This window comes from Lactuca serriola, chromosome 6 (genome assembly GCF_051521515.1).
Source record: "Lactuca serriola cultivar US96UC23 chromosome 6, Lser_US96UC23_V15, whole genome shotgun sequence".
In the NCBI taxonomy this organism is placed as follows: Eukaryota; Viridiplantae; Streptophyta; class Magnoliopsida; order Asterales; family Asteraceae; genus Lactuca; species Lactuca serriola.
In genome coordinates, this window is record NC_136413.1 from 199,605,911 (window position 1) to 199,621,847 (window position 15,937).

Here is a 15,937-nt window from a genome sequence, read left to right on the forward strand (position 1 = left end):
CTTCATTACAATAGGATCCAGTGCTCGATTTGGCCTCTCTGATTTCGAAGATGACATGTCCAGTGGTATGATCATGGTCAAGAAGGAAAAATCTACCCCCTCTCTTCCTCCGAAGAGGGCTCATATTGATCTTACTACTAAGACCCTAGGTTCTCAGAAGAGGAAAATTGATGAGGTCACGGATCTGCACCTAGAAAACCTTGGAGCTGAGGAAGCACTCAGGAAGCTGGTCACTTTTTCTCAAGCAGTAAGTATCTCTTATAGTTCTAATCTTTGTTTTTCTGATTTCATCTTTACCGATGTTGTTCTTGTTTCAAGTCTTCGACCACATTTCTCAGTCCACTACCACCTTTAGTTATAATGTAGGAAAATAGTTTTTTAAGAAATAATGATAGATAGATACTGATGATCCTTAGGTTTAGTTTTGACCTTTTGAAGCCTTTTGACTTAGGAGAAATTATGTGTTGTAAGCCCTTTAGTTCCCCATGATCTTGTAGTTTGTATAAGGAAGGATCCCTCTCAATATAATCCAACTTAGGAATTTTCTATGGAAAATCCCTATTTAGCTTCTACTGGGGAAAAATCCATTCTTTAAGAAATATTGGGGAAATTCCCAACTTAGAAAAGTAACTAGGGAAAATCTCAACTTAGGAATTATGGGGACGATTCTGACTTAATAAATTCATTGGGAAAGATCCCAACTTAAGAAATTCACTGGGGAATATCCCAACTTAAGAAATTCACTGGGGAATATCCTAACTTAAGAAATTATGGGGAAGATCCCAACTTAAGATAACATGTCAATGTTATAACCCGTAGATTAAAGAAATTATGGGGAAGATCCCAACTTAAGATAACATGTCAATGTTATAACCCGTAGATTAAACGTTAGGTCCTTAACATATGTTCATAAATAAGAGGGTTTCCAAGTCACTAAAGCGTGGAATGATCCCCTTACATCCATAGTAAGATATTGTGCGTCCAAGCGAGGTGTAGAAACCTAAACTCGTGAGAAAGAGGTTATTAACTCTTTAAATCATAGAGGGGATTAAGTACCCTTAGTCAGAGGAGAGATGATAAGTCTCTATTCGTAGTAGCTAGAATCCTTGAATTTCTATAAATTGCAAACGTTAGCTTAGGATGGGTGTTAGCCTTGCTAACGCCCCTCCGATGATTAAGTTAGTAATGGTCTTTTTAGAAAGAACAAAATAAAAGAATTTAGACAAAAGCAAAGGGTAAAGAACGTGTACCTCGAATCTGTTGGAAAATGAAAGATTTAACTCACATAAAGTACTCTTTTAGGTGCATGGTGGTCCAGGATCTTGGCAAGGTGTCTCCTTCTAGGGTGGCAACCTGTCCGTATTTGGATCCTTGGTATTTTGGAATGATTTACTACGGACCAAGTCACCTACATGGAATCTTATGACTTTGATGTTTTGTTGTATGCTTTGGCGATCATTTGTTGATGAGCAACAATGTCGATCTTGGAAAGATCCATGAGTTCATCAATAGTGTTGAGATCCTGGGCTAGGATATCATCGGTATTCTCCTGATTTTGGAATTGGAATCTTGCTGTTGGGATTACCACTTCATTCGGGATCACAGTCTCTGTTCCAAACACCAAAGAATATGGGGTTTGACATGTGTTTGTTTTTTATGTAGTCCCATCCGCCCATAGGACGAAAAGAAGTTCCTCAGCCCATATTCCTATCTTTTCATCTTGCCTTTTCTTCAAATTGTTGACTATGATCTTGTTGTTAGATTCTGCTTGACCATTAGCTTGAGGGTGAACGGAGTGGAGGTTATCATTCTAATTCCCCAACTGGTGAAAGAGTCTCTAGTTCATTTGCTTATGAATTAGGATCCGTTATCACATGTGATCTTGGCCGGGATCCCAAACCTGGTCAAGATATTGTGTAACAATCCAAAAATCATAGAAATTTTAGAATTTTAAAATCAATTGTTAACCATCATTGTTTACAAAAAGAGTCATTGTTTCAAAAGTATCATTCAAAATCATAATTTTCCCAAGACCAAATAACACAAAATAGGAAGATGTACACGATCATGCCTTTACTTTCCCACAATCATCCGAAGTACCTAAAATAATAAACTGAAACTATAAGCCTAAGCTTAGTGAGTTCCCCCAAAGTACCATCACACCACATATAAAAATACATAAATTAGCATGCTAGGTCCACAACCGCCCGGTTGGATTACCCTGGCCCATAACCTCTTGGTTGGATTGCCTTGCATACCGCATATTGGGTCCACAACCTCTTAGTTGGATTAACCTTGGCCCACAACCTCACTATTGGAATGACATGTCCTACAACCTCCCGGTTGGATTGCCCCGGTCTGTTGAATAACAGCACTAAGAAGTAGTCTCAACCTCAATGTAACATGTCGAAATATAACAGATAATACACATATTCAGAAGACAGAGAATTATACAGTCAGTAATCACAGTAGTAGTCCTACATATCTAACAATCTAACACATATTAGTAACTATCTAATAATCAAACAGTTCTATCACGTACTCAACATATCATAACTATGTATCTAACATAATATATGATGCGTCTGAAACAGCTACACCTAGTTTTACCTCCTAATCTACTAGTTATTCGACCCAGGGCAGTGTACCCCTTCGCAAATAGTATAGCACAAAAGTCGGGTATCGAACTCAAGGAATGATTTTAATTAATTAATCTACTCACTATTAAGTAACCTAAAATTCTAGCAAAGTAAATTGGTTTATATCTAATTTTGCAAGTTTAAGTAAACTTAAATTATCAACAATTAATTCAATCAATTATGAAAAGCACTCCTGTTAGTTCGAATCCACTTTCCCTTATTATTTAGCTATTAATTAAGGATGATTCTCGTTAGTTACCAATTAATATTTTATTAGCAATTCAAGTCCAAATTTACTAATGTTGAATTAATTTATGTAGATCTATTCATAGTCACACATAATTTAACACATAATCAATTATTAAATGGATTGGATATATGTAAGATTGACTAGGTAAACACAATATTATAATCACAATATATGTTCTCTAGCATAGCCAAAACTAATACTTTGATTACTTAACTAAGATTGGTTTGATCCTAGCTCTAGCAATTCAATGGTTACTAAATTACTAGGTGTCAAGTTCATGCAATTCAATATTCACTAACTACACAGAACATGAGTTTAAGCAATCCTAAGTATCAAGTTATAACATGCTAGGTATAAACAATCAAACACAAGCAAATAACCAACTAAAATAATCCATAATCAAATTACTAGTTCATGAGTTCCAGCTTCATTTACCTAACAGAAGCAGCTAGATTTAGCTACTCATACTAAAAAAAAAAACAATTATCCTTCATAATCAAAAGCATAGTAATGTACCAAATCAAAAAGTAAAGTATGTTCTTCTTCTTCTTACTTGGTGTATTACCAAGTTTCTAGCCTCTAAACTTCTAAAAATCGTCTTTTGGAAACTCTCTCCAATCCAGCCAACCTCCAAAAATCTTGGATATCAAGGATATATATTTTTCCGAAATAACCCTACTCACGTCGTGAGCTCGATAGCAATCTGTATCTAACATGAATTCTTACTTTTGTATGTTTATCTTCTAGAATATCCATGCTCCCGTCGTGAGCCTTCACTCCTCATGTCGTGAGGATGTTTTTTAAGCTTAATTCTTCATCTTTCAAGGTTTTAACCACCAAAGTTCCAATCTTGTCGCTTTTAGCCCTTTTTCTTCAAGATGACTTCTTCTGGCTGCAAATTGTAATTTAATCTTATGAGTACAACTTATCAATGCAAATAACCAAAATGTATTCAAATATTGCCTAAAATATGTATAAATATGGCAATATCAAATACCTCACACTTATCTTTTACTTTCCATCAAGCAAATCTAATTATTTTAAATTCAAACCTTCATCACTAGCATCACATAGAATAATCCATTTTAAACTCAACCATTATACCAAGACCTCAATGCGCATATTTGTGTCTAAATTTTCTAATAACTTCACAATCCTTATGAACCTTCACCCCTTAGCTTATACGACACTCATTTTTGCAACCCTCCGAATCAATCCCCAGAAACCTTTCTTAACCTCAATGTAGCACCTGGTTCCTGGTACGTATTTTTTTATTTAATTCTTTGTGCATTTTGCATCTTGGCCTTGGACTCGGTGAGTCAAAGGATCGACTCGCCGAGTAGAAGCGGGGAGGGGCATGGGGTTTAAGTTGTGGACTCGTCGAGTCGGTTCCCGGACTCGGCGAGTAAGATGTTGTGTGGACAAAAACCCTAATCCAGGAGTGTGCACCCTATTTAAACACTCTAACTCGGCCTCCCTTGCCCCTAACACTTCCAGAAGAGCTGTAGAGCGAAACCCTAGCCCCCATATTGTTCTTGTGAGTGATTTTGGCTTTGTAAAGGAAGTTTGGAGCTTAGAAGAAGAAGGAGACGGTTGAAGGGTGCAAGGAGGGGAAGTAGATCCGAAATCTACTATGTGAAAGGCTTCCATTCAGGTAGAAAAGTTCCTACCTTGATCTCTAGTTCATTAGATCCCCTTTTGTCCCTAATTTGTGGTTTTTAATCCCTAAAACCTCAAACTCTATGTGTTTATGCTCTATGTTCTGAAAGGGATTCAGATTTGGACCTTATGGACACCTTAGAAGTGTAAAGTTTCTGTGGTTGAAGTGATTGAGGTCCCTATTAAGTGTTTGACCTCATAAAGAGCTTGGAATTGCCTTTTGGAGCTCATAGGGTCATGCATGCACGTAAAGTTTGCAACTTTACGTGATAAGCATGCTCTAGGAGCTTAGATCTATAGTTTGGAACCGTTGCATGTCTCAGATTTGGTCTGTTTGGGAGGAGAGTTGAATGGACTCGGCGAGTGCCAAAGTGCACTCGGCGATTTCTATGAAGATGGTCTTAGACTCGACAAGTTGGATGAACCACTCGGCGAGTCCTATGAAGATTGCCTGGAACTCGATGAGTTGTTCTTCAAACTCGGCAAGTCATAAGAACAGTTACTGAGTTAAGAGGGTTTAAGTGTAGAAGGTCCAAGCCTTCGTCACTGCTCGCGGAATTAGCAATTTATCGAGTAGCGATAGCCCCAGAAACCCAAATCCTCAAGATGGATGCTCTGGTGAGGGTTTGGAAGCAAGTAAGGGATCTGCTCGTGGGAGTCGGCGAGTTCTCACCGGACTCAGCGAGTCGAATGAGTTTCCTTGTGGCTTTTGAATGGGAGAAGAACTCATCGAGTTGTTGGCCCAACTCGAAGAGTAGGGTCGCGGATGGGGACGAGTAGAGAGTGAGGGACTCGGCGAGTTGATGGCCCAACTCGGCGAGTCGGGTCAACTGGAAGTTGACTTTGAATTTAACTTGAATTGGTTGAGGGTAAAATGGTCATTTTACCCTAAGTATAGAGATCGGTTTCTAACTGAGTGTTTGTGGGGTTTGTAGCCGGAGGATTTCCGGAACAGCAGCGGACGGAGGTTTCCCGCACTGATTATCAGCAGCTACCTGTATGAGGTGAGTTACCTTCCAGTAGGGGTGGGTCTAAGGCCACAATGCCGGCCCACCAATGAGGAGTATTTAGAAGATAATTGTCTTTGTGATAATTTATCTTGGTTTGGTATGCGTTTGGGTATGAGTTATATTTGTATGATATGTTACATGATAGGGATAGTTTCTCTGATAGTGGTCCTTAGGACTAAGGGGTAGGTCAGTCCCCGGATATGCCTGACTGTGTGCTTATATCTTGCTATTGTATGCTAGTGGTAGGGGTGGAATAGTCCCGAGTTACCGGTTGAAAGATACCGACGATAATTACCGGTTGAAAGATACCGATGACGATTACCGGTTGAAATATATCGATGGTATTGTATGGTATGTGGTATGATGGGGGAACTCACTAAGCTTTGTGCTTACGATTTCAGTTTTTGGTTTCAAGTACCTCTTCATCTAAGGGGAAGGAGCCGGCAGCGTAGCATGACATCACATACACATTCGATTTTCCGCACGGTGTTTTCTGGGATTGTACTCTGATATGTTATTTGCTTATGTTGTGGGTTTGAAACATGATACTTGATTTTATGAGATGACGTGTTGATTCAATACTTTCTAGTGAATGTTTTATGAAAAATTTAATTAAAAATGAAATTTTTGGACTTGAATTTTGGGACGTTACATTCAAGGTATTTTTGGTTAAGCTACCCAAGCATACATAATCTAGAAATTACAAATTTAGATACCACAATGGAGCTCTTGGAATTTTTTACTTCTTTGAATAATTGATCTTTGATTTCTTTGAATTCACCACCTTTTTGTTTGATTTTTGGTATCTTCAACTTTTGGTTCTTTGGAATTTTGATCTTTTGATCTTCATACTTGATAGCCCCAAAATTCTTCAACTTTTCGTTAATCTCTCTCTTTCTCTCTCTCTCTCTCTCTCTCTCTCTCTCTCTCTCTCTCTTTTTCTTCTTCTTCTTCTTTTTTAGTTTCTCACTTTTTTTTCTTTTCAACTCAAATCCTACATGCTTAAGCAAGTGAGCTTAACTTCAACCCTTATTGGTTAGAGGTATTAGTCTAAGTGCAATGACAATATAAGCTCTCCTGGATAGATTTCAAGTACACGCTGCAAAACTTATTATTTCATATAAACTAGTAGATTACCTTTCATATCTCATGGATTTTCACTAGAAATGGAAAGCCACAAATATACTATAACATATGTTGGCTCAGTTAAACATTTGAGCTCTTATCGGATCATCCCACATACACTGGCAACTTAAGTTTAAACTATTATTACTAGAATTAAATTTTAGATTATTATTCCAAATCTATGTCTAAAAATTTTTAAATTTTTAAATTTCATAGCAATTTACTTTTTCGACCCCCTACCCCACACTTATTACATACAATACCCTCATTGTATGCATAAAATAATTTAAAAGCAATAAAAAGGAGAAAAAGGAACAGACTCCCTCGGGATAGTAGTGGCGAGATCGAATTCTGAATGTGTGGATAACTTGTACATCTTGATTATGGACTTCTTCTAATATAGAACTTGGATCTTCAATAAGTGAGATATGTGAATGCACCGACAAAAATTGGAACTGAGACTTCAATCTTCAATGGATGTGGAGTAGAAAAATCTTCAAAGTATAATAGGACAATGTGTTAAAGCGTATGCCACATTGCATAGTCGAGAAAATGAGTCATTAGCAGCTTCATGATATTTTTAACAAGGGCAATAGCGACCCATAAAAGAAATATGCAATAAATTAAATTGATGAAATTATGGACTCACGACGTAAGGTTTAGGGATCACGGCGTAAGGTCGATTGAAATCGAATTCTGAAAGTCATTGATAACGGGCTCATGACATGAGGAATAAGTGCTCACGTCGTGAGAACTGGGCGCACAGAAAGCAGTTTCTTCAATTCTTCTTTCGATTTGTGTCTTAATAGATTAAGACCCTTCTTAAACTCTATATCTTGTGACTCCTGTCTAATTTGATTCTCTCTCGATCAACCCCACACTTATCTAAGATTGTGGTTCTCGACTCTCGACTCTAAAAATCCGGCTAAACATGAATACGCACTCATATCTCTAATAATCCTTCCAGCATTTCCTCTCACAAAATTCGGAAAATAACAAACAAAGGGAGTGAAAAAGAAACATAACAATCTCAAAATATCATTGCACAACCAAATCAAATCAAACACACTAAAAATAAACTAAAAGAAACCCAAATAAAATTAAACTAAAGGATAAAACTAATCATCATCTTCCTCGTCATGTGCTCCGCTAGTTTCGGCTACATCTCCACCCCGGTTTTGATATTCACTCCACGTAGGACATCTGGGATAATGGTTTCCCAAGTGATATGGTTGCTCAACATTTAGGTGTCTAACTGTGACATCCCCATTTTCACGGCCAAAAAAGACCAATTTTGTTTATGTTTTATAAAAATCAGAGTACCTTTTTTAATAAAAATATTGTGGAATTTGTTCCCAGTAAAACATGATAAATACGTTATCAAAGCATTTCCGAAGAAATGTATTTTTATTCATTTTAAAACATTTGTGATGTCATCGTCAATACAGAAACATAAGCATGAACATAACTTACATTCATTATCACTAGTGATTTATATCTCCTTAATCTCTCAGTGTAATGTAACTTCATATCAACACCTGTGATATAAATAAACTGAGTGGGATAGGTTGGGAAACCTGGTGAGTACATAGGATTTTCAACCCACAATAATATAATTATAATGTTTAATCATCAAACAATTAACCCAATTACCCATCCCCATTATCTTATTTACTCTTTAAGGATCTACCCTAAGAATCAACTATTTCTTGTTCATTCATTCCTAAGGATCATCCTAAGGAATAGACACGAAATCCATCGTTTTCAGGGTTTACTCAATAGGCATTAAATCCATAGTTGTCAGGGTTTGCTCAACAGGCACTAAATCCATAGTTGCCAGGGTTTGCTCATCAGACACTAAATCCATAGCTGCCAGGGTTATCTCGTTTATCGACAGTATCGTTTCCGAGAATCCACTTGCAATACATGTCAATGGGTTTTTAGAGTACAACTTGTGAATACATAGTTCAAATAACACCTACAGGTTGTGAGCCTGCTAGTGTTCCACTAGACTATCTAGAATAGTCTATGGTTGTCATCCATACTCTGCTAGATGACTGGGCCAACACTTGGGTAAAAGGCTTCTCTCATGGTTCACCTCTCACCCTTATCTCATGATCTATATCACTTCTCATCATTTTGTTTTTGTCACACAACAACTATTTCATCTACCCATGTTTTACCCAACACATTTTGTAGATATAAAATACATATATAGTTTAAATCATTTAAAACATGTATAAAAATCTTTCACCCAACATAGACGGCAAGTATACAGACAATATGCACACATAGCATGTAATTTATATTAAATACTCTATATCTATGTGTAAGACGAAATTAACTATGCACTCACCTGATAAGGTGGTGACTTGGTACTCGAACATCGCTTCGTTTACTTAAAACAACTTCTTTCGACAAAACAGCGGGTTTTTCACAAAACCGGGCTTCGCTGGAGCAACGTTCCCGAGCCAAAAGGCTCTTTTCTCGGGGCTTCCTTCGTGTGCTAGGGGGTTTACCTAGACTTTAGGGGGCTTAAGGTGAGCTAGAGAGAGAAAGTGAAGTTGGGAAGGTGTGAGAATAAAGGGAACCCGACACCTCTATTTATAGGCTTCCTGGAGCATCACCACATCGTGGTGTTGCGTAGGCTCCAAGGTTTCGCCTGGTGCTAACACGTGGCATCGCACACAGGGTGAAAATCATCCGATTTTCAAAAACTAATAACTTTCACATACGAGCTCCATTTTCCATGTTCTTTATATCCACACGTAGGTAAAAATAATATCTACAACTTTCATTTTGACTCTGTCGGCTAATTATTGACCGGTCTTAAATTTAACAGTAGGAGGAGATTATACTATTAAATGACCGTGAAGAATTCGTAACTCCTTCATACAGACTGCGTTTTCGTCTGTCTTTTTATCGTTGAGTTCCTATTAATGAGATCTTCAACTCTCATTTAGGTTGAGTAGGCCAAAAACCGCTCGAACTAAAATTCGAGTTTCGGGTTGTGCACTGCTATGCCAAATCTTAGAAAATTCATAACTTCCTCATACGAAGTCAGATTTGGGCGTTCTTTTTATGGATGCTCTCGGTTTAACATATTCTACTTCTTTCATTTATATTACTAAGGATAAAAGTCACTTTATCATACATTCACTATTTATGCTTCCCAATGCCGTGTCGGTTTTGCCGTAAAACTTCGACGGGCCACAACTTCTTCGTTATAACTCGGATTTCGGCGTTATTTATATGTACGAAACCCTTGAGACATATTATACAACTTGGTTAAGATTATTCCTTCAAAATAATATTCCATCAAAAAGTCATTTTTGGCGCTCATTGTCTCTAAATTGACTAGCCCGGATCTACGGGCGTTACACTAACCAAGTTTTCCACTGTTCCCCCGATCCAATTAACACTTAAATATAATTGATCAAAATAACCCAACATATCTCCTCCAAAAATGGCACCTCCCATGGGTGCATTATGATGCACCGACTGTCCTCTCTTTCCTCTTCTTCTTACATTCCTTCTCCCTCGCTATCGTGGCTGATGTTCGAGTTGATCACGTGGCTTCGTATCGTCATCAATATGTATGCTCCAATGTGAACCCATGTTAACTACCACACGCATGGAATCCAAATATCCTATAGAGAGGTCATCTACTAGTTTGCATGTTAACGTCCTCGTCAAGCAGGGCATAATAAGTCCATAGGATCTAGCCAGGCGGGTGATAAAATGGCCCCGATTAATAGGGCTTCCGGCTCGAGAAATTGCGGCCTTGCTACCCAAGTAGCTATCCAAATCATACGGGATGTTGCAAAAGACATTCTATGTGACAATGCTCCATAGAAAAAATAAGTTCAAACTCTTAAATTTGTCCCCATGCCTCTTATGCTTGATAGAGAAAGTAATCAACCGATGAAGTAGTCGGTGAATCAAGGATTTAATATGACTCTCCTGTGAAACACTCGAGTGAAATGCTCTATTGGCAATCGTTCCACAAAAGTCATACCCAGATGCACCCGACAAATATTCTCGGGCCGCAGATCTCAAGAAAAGTTCGAAAATCGGTGACCGTGTCTCATGCTCCTCATAAATACCCATTCTTCATGCAAATTCAGCAGGGCTGCATTCCCTGAACTTGCCACCAAGGCAAAAAAACCAAGGCCCTCGAGTAAGATGGATCAACAGTGGACTTTTAAAAAGAAACGGAGGCGAAGAACTCAATACAAAGCTCTGGGAAGATCGGCTCACGAATGGTAAACAAATTCCTCCACCCGTTACAAGTGAAGGCAAAACCATCCACAGAAAAATTCTTTGTCAAAAATGGAGGCATCCTTTCCATTAACCCAATCTCCCTAATCTTCCCCAACCGCACCTAGTCAACTCTCAGGGATATGGCAAATTCTCTGTTATGCAGCCATCCCAACTTGTTGGTGAAATTAGTGACCACATTAGCACGCATGTCAAAGGGAAGTTGGTACAACAGGTGGCGGGTTGACACGTACCCTTGAAATTGCTCAATAGACCTCTTGGAAGCCATTTTTTGTACAAACAAATAAACACGAAACACCCAACAAAATACTCAAAGCATTAGGTAGATCAGCAAAACCGAAATGCCGAATACCCAAGACTCACGTCATGAGCCTAAAGTTCACGTCGTGAGTTCGTAGTCTGCAGTCTAAATCGGTTATGGCAAAAATGAAATCGGACTCTAATCACTGTTGGGGTTTACTAATAAGTCGATTCTAAGTACATTTAAGCAATATGCAGTAGGGAAATCACATATTTAGGGCATAAATTTTTTCATTCAAGCAAACCACAAACCTTAACCCCTAAATCACATGAATCGGTCAAAATAAAGAACTAAAAGCAGGAATTGTTTACCTTAAAATACAGATTACCTAAGAAAGAAAGTAGAAGTGGAGGACAAGAACCAAAATCAAGTGTAGGGGACCAGAGAATTTTAGTTCCGTTCGTGAGTAAAGAGAAGTGGTAGTCAATTGTGTTTCTGATTACTTAAATCTGTGGTCCTGAATTTGAAAGGCTCACGTCTTGAGCCTTTATGCCTCATGTCGTGAGTATAGTCTGGGCTGAATATTACGGACCAATTAAAATTACCACGAGGTGGGCTTTTAGGCCACGAGGTGGTGTCGAGATTTTTCACACAAAAAGTCCATTTTACTAACAATTTTAATTTATTTTACCACTTAATCTTTAAGGACCCCACACTTGATTTTTACCACTTTCTAAAATAATTAATATGATTAGATGATTAATTATCCTCAAAATCAACTAAAAATGCAAAAACTATACTAAATGCAAAAACAAAAAGAAATTGCAAACCAAACTCGGGTTGCCTCCCGAGAAGCACTTCTTTTTGTTGGAGTCATGATTCGGACTTCGTGCCACCTCACGTTGAACTTGTCGGAGTGTCTGTCAGCAATTGCACCTTTTGCTCTTTCTACCTTTTATACGCTTGAGCTCGTCCGATATAGGCCTACTTAGATCTTTCTTTTTTAACTTTCATATCATTCTCTTACGGCTTTCTTTTAACCCCTTTATTCTCCACAAGTTAATATTTTTCTTTATCTTCATTCTTTAGCTCTATAGGTACCATCTTTTCATCCACAGTTGAAACTCTTTTCCGCGGAAGTAACCTCGTCCTCATCACTTGATAAGTCTTCGCTTTCCTCACTCACCCAAGAAGTTGGATTTTTATAAGAAATTACTTCCAAAACAAGTGGAACGGATGCTCGCGGTTTGGTGCGTTTAACTTGTTGAATTGTCTTAAGTTCTTCTTCCATTAGTTTCTCCAACTCTTCAAGCTCATCTTCTTCATTAATGTTGAAGAATTCACCTTGAACATCATTCCCTTGAAAACCATCTTCTACTCCAAAATTAACTTCATCATCTCCAACTCTTAAAGTAAGCTTGGACTCATGAATGTCAACCAAAGCTCGAGCAGTATTTAGTAGAGGGCGACCAAGAATAATCGGGACATTGTTATCTTCTTTCATGTCCATTATGACAAAGTCAATTGGAAAAACGAATTTCCCAATTTTTACCAAAATATCTTCAATAATGCCTCTTGGATGTGTCACCAAACGGTTTGCCATGTGAATTGTCATTCTTGTAGCCTTTAAATCTGGAAGAATTAACTTTTGATAAAACAAGAAAGGCATTAGATTTATGCTAGCTCTAGAATCAGCTAAAGCATAAGTCTTCAAATTGTTTCCAAATTCACATGGAAGAGTGAGGCGTCCATGATCTCCCATCTTCTTTGGTAACTCTCCCATATTCACTTTAGAACTCTGCTCACTAAGAATCACCTTGGAATTCTCTTCTAGTTGTTGACGAGTATCGATTAATTCTTGTAAAAACTTAGCATATTCAGGAACTTTTGCCAACGATTCAATGAAAGGAGCATTGATTAGAATACCCTTTACTTGCTTCATAAACTTCAAGTGTTCCTACTCTAGTGGATGTACACTAGCTCCGGATGGAAATGGTAAAGGAGGACGATAAGCTCGAACATCACCAAAGTTTTTCTGTTCAAACCCTCCCCACGTTGTGAGCTTTGAAGGCTCACGTCATGAGCTCGATGTTTCAGTAGAATTTTTTTCTTCGAGTTTTGACTTTTTCGTCTTTGGTCCAGTATGTTGTGGATTGACTTAAGAGATTTAAGGAACTCAGAGATGGTATCCTCTTCAGTATCGACCACCATAACATGCGATTGAAGCTTTTTCTCGGGAATTCATGGAGATAATCGTTCATGTACCAAATCTGTTAGTTGACCAAGTTGGGCTTCGAGATTTTGGATCGATGCTTGATGATTTCTTAATAATGCTTGTTGGTCAATCATCATAGCCTGTTGATCTATCATCATGGCTTGTTGATCCTTCATCATCATCCTTTGATCTTTTATCGCTGCATCTGTCTCATCATGTCTTTTCTCTGAAGACTCCATGAATCTAACTAGCATGGTCTCAAAATCAACTTTCTTTTCAGGTGGTGGTTGTTCTTTTTGGTAGAAGCCTCAGCCAGTCTGCCTATATTTTTCTTCTTTTTGCTTCTTATATTCTTCAATGGCAACCACTTCTTCTTAGGTTTCCTCCAGTCTTCATCATATTTATCTCCGCTCGAGTAGCAAACATGTACCTTCTTATTCCCATTATCATCTAAGTGTCAGTCTTTGGTCAAGTGTGGACAATTGCATCTTTCACATCCAACTCTAATAGCATGAATTGATTGGTCCATCTTTGTCATCATCCAGTCCATATTATTCAGCATTACTAGCACAACATCCATGTCTTCTAATCTTCCACTACCAATTCCCCTTGTCCTATCATGTCTTGGATTATGGTACTCACAAGAATGCTCGGAGAATTCGTCTATTAACTCCTTGATTTCACCCGGATTTTTCTTAGTAAGCGGCCCTTGGGAATCAAGGAGTTGCATCGTCATGGCATTCACCCCGTCATATAATATAGACACTTCTTGTTGTATGTTAAGGTCATTTTGAGGGCATTTTCTTAGTAACCCTTTATATCGCTCCCATGCCTCATAAAGCGACTCGCCCGGTTATTGATCAAAGTTGGCTATTGCCTTCTTGAGTTTAGATATCTTTGATGGTGGGCAGAATTTTTCTAGGAATTGCTCGCATTTGTGCCAAAGTAGTAATTGCACCAGGTGGAAGTGCCTTCAACCAATCATTTGCAGCTCCCTTAAAAGTGACAAGAAGCATCCTTAGCAAGAATGTCTCTAGGAACATTCAGGACATTGAAATAGTATGCAATGTCATTGACCTCATATAAGTGTTTGTAAGCATCCTCATGATCCTTTCCAGAAAATGGTACATCCTTCAGCATAGTAAGAATGTGTCCTTTTAGCTCGAATGTTGTTGCTGCTAGAATTGCAGGTTATACTAAACCAGGACCAGCATCGTCTCTGATTCGCTTTTTTTATGCTCCCATGGATATATCCGCAATATTTTCCATTTCACTTTCTGGCTCATCTTCGGGTTTGCTTTTTCCTAATTCAAATTCTGTTTCAGTTTCGTATTCGGATTCTTGTGGACTAGGTATTTGATGAAGGTCTTCAATTTTGCTTTTGTCCTTCGAAGATGTACTTGACTCTCCCACATTCTTCCCTTTATTCTTCCTAAAAACTGATTTTAGATCTTTGAAAGGTGACTTCTTTGTTTTTTTGTTTACTCCTTCGTTCTTATTCGTCTTTTTGTGAAGGGCCGACTCTGGATCTTCAAGTGGTGGTACCAAAGGCGTGTTGGAACCTCTGGTCATGAACTGCAATAGAAACAAGAATAAAAACGTAAATATGAACAAAAAATAACTAAAAATTGCCTACTGATTGGCCACCACGACGTGGTAAAGATCACCACCTCATGTTGTCATAGAAAATGTAAACAGAAAAGAAAAACGAAGGAAACCGAAGAATGACTGGGCTCACGTCGTGAGCTTAAGGCTCACATCGTGAGTTTAGTACTGAAACAACAAACTAAGCTGAAAATTAAATTTTTGCAGGTTTTACCCCACAAAAAGAATTGATTAACCTAAAGCAAATAAATCAACAATTAAATAAGTCGTTCCCCGGAAACAATGCCAAAAACTTGTTGCGTCTGAAACAGCTACACCTAATTTTACCTCCTAATCTACTAGCTATTCGACCCAGGGCAGTGTACCCCTTTGCAAATAGTATATCACAAAATTCGGGTATTGAACTCAAGGAACGGTTGTAATTAATTAATCTACTCACCATTAAATTAACCTAAAATTCTAGCAAAGTAAATTGGTTTATATCTAATTTTGCAAGTTTAGATAAACTTAAATTATCAACAACTAATTCAATCAATTATGAAAATCACTTCTGTTAGTTTGAATCCACTTTCCCTCATTATTTAGCTATTAATTAAGGATAATTCTCGTTGGTTACCAATTAATATTTTATTAGCAATTCAAGCCCAAATTTACTAATGTTGAATTAATTCATGTAGATCTATGCATAGTCACACATAATTTAACACAAAATCAATTAGTAAATGGATTAGAGCTATGTAAGATTGATTAGGTAAACACAATATTATAATCATAATATATTTTCTCTAGCACAGCCAAAACTAATACTTTGATTACTTACCTAAGATTGGTTTGATCCTAGCTCTTGCAATTCAATGGTCACTAAATTACTAGGTGTCAAGTTCATGTAATTCAATATTTACTAACTACACA

At 37.8% G+C, this 15,937-nt stretch overlaps 1 non-coding gene across 1 annotated transcript; it reads left to right on the plus strand.

The window, feature by feature from the left end:
- Nucleotides 1–14,202: 14,202 nt before the first annotated feature.
- On the plus strand, nt 14,203–14,309 carry LOC145060802 (small nucleolar RNA R71). Its single transcript, XR_013686985.1, has one exon. It is a non-coding gene; the product is annotated as a small nucleolar RNA R71 (small nucleolar RNA).
- The last annotated feature ends 1,628 nt before the right edge of the window (nt 14,310–15,937 follow it).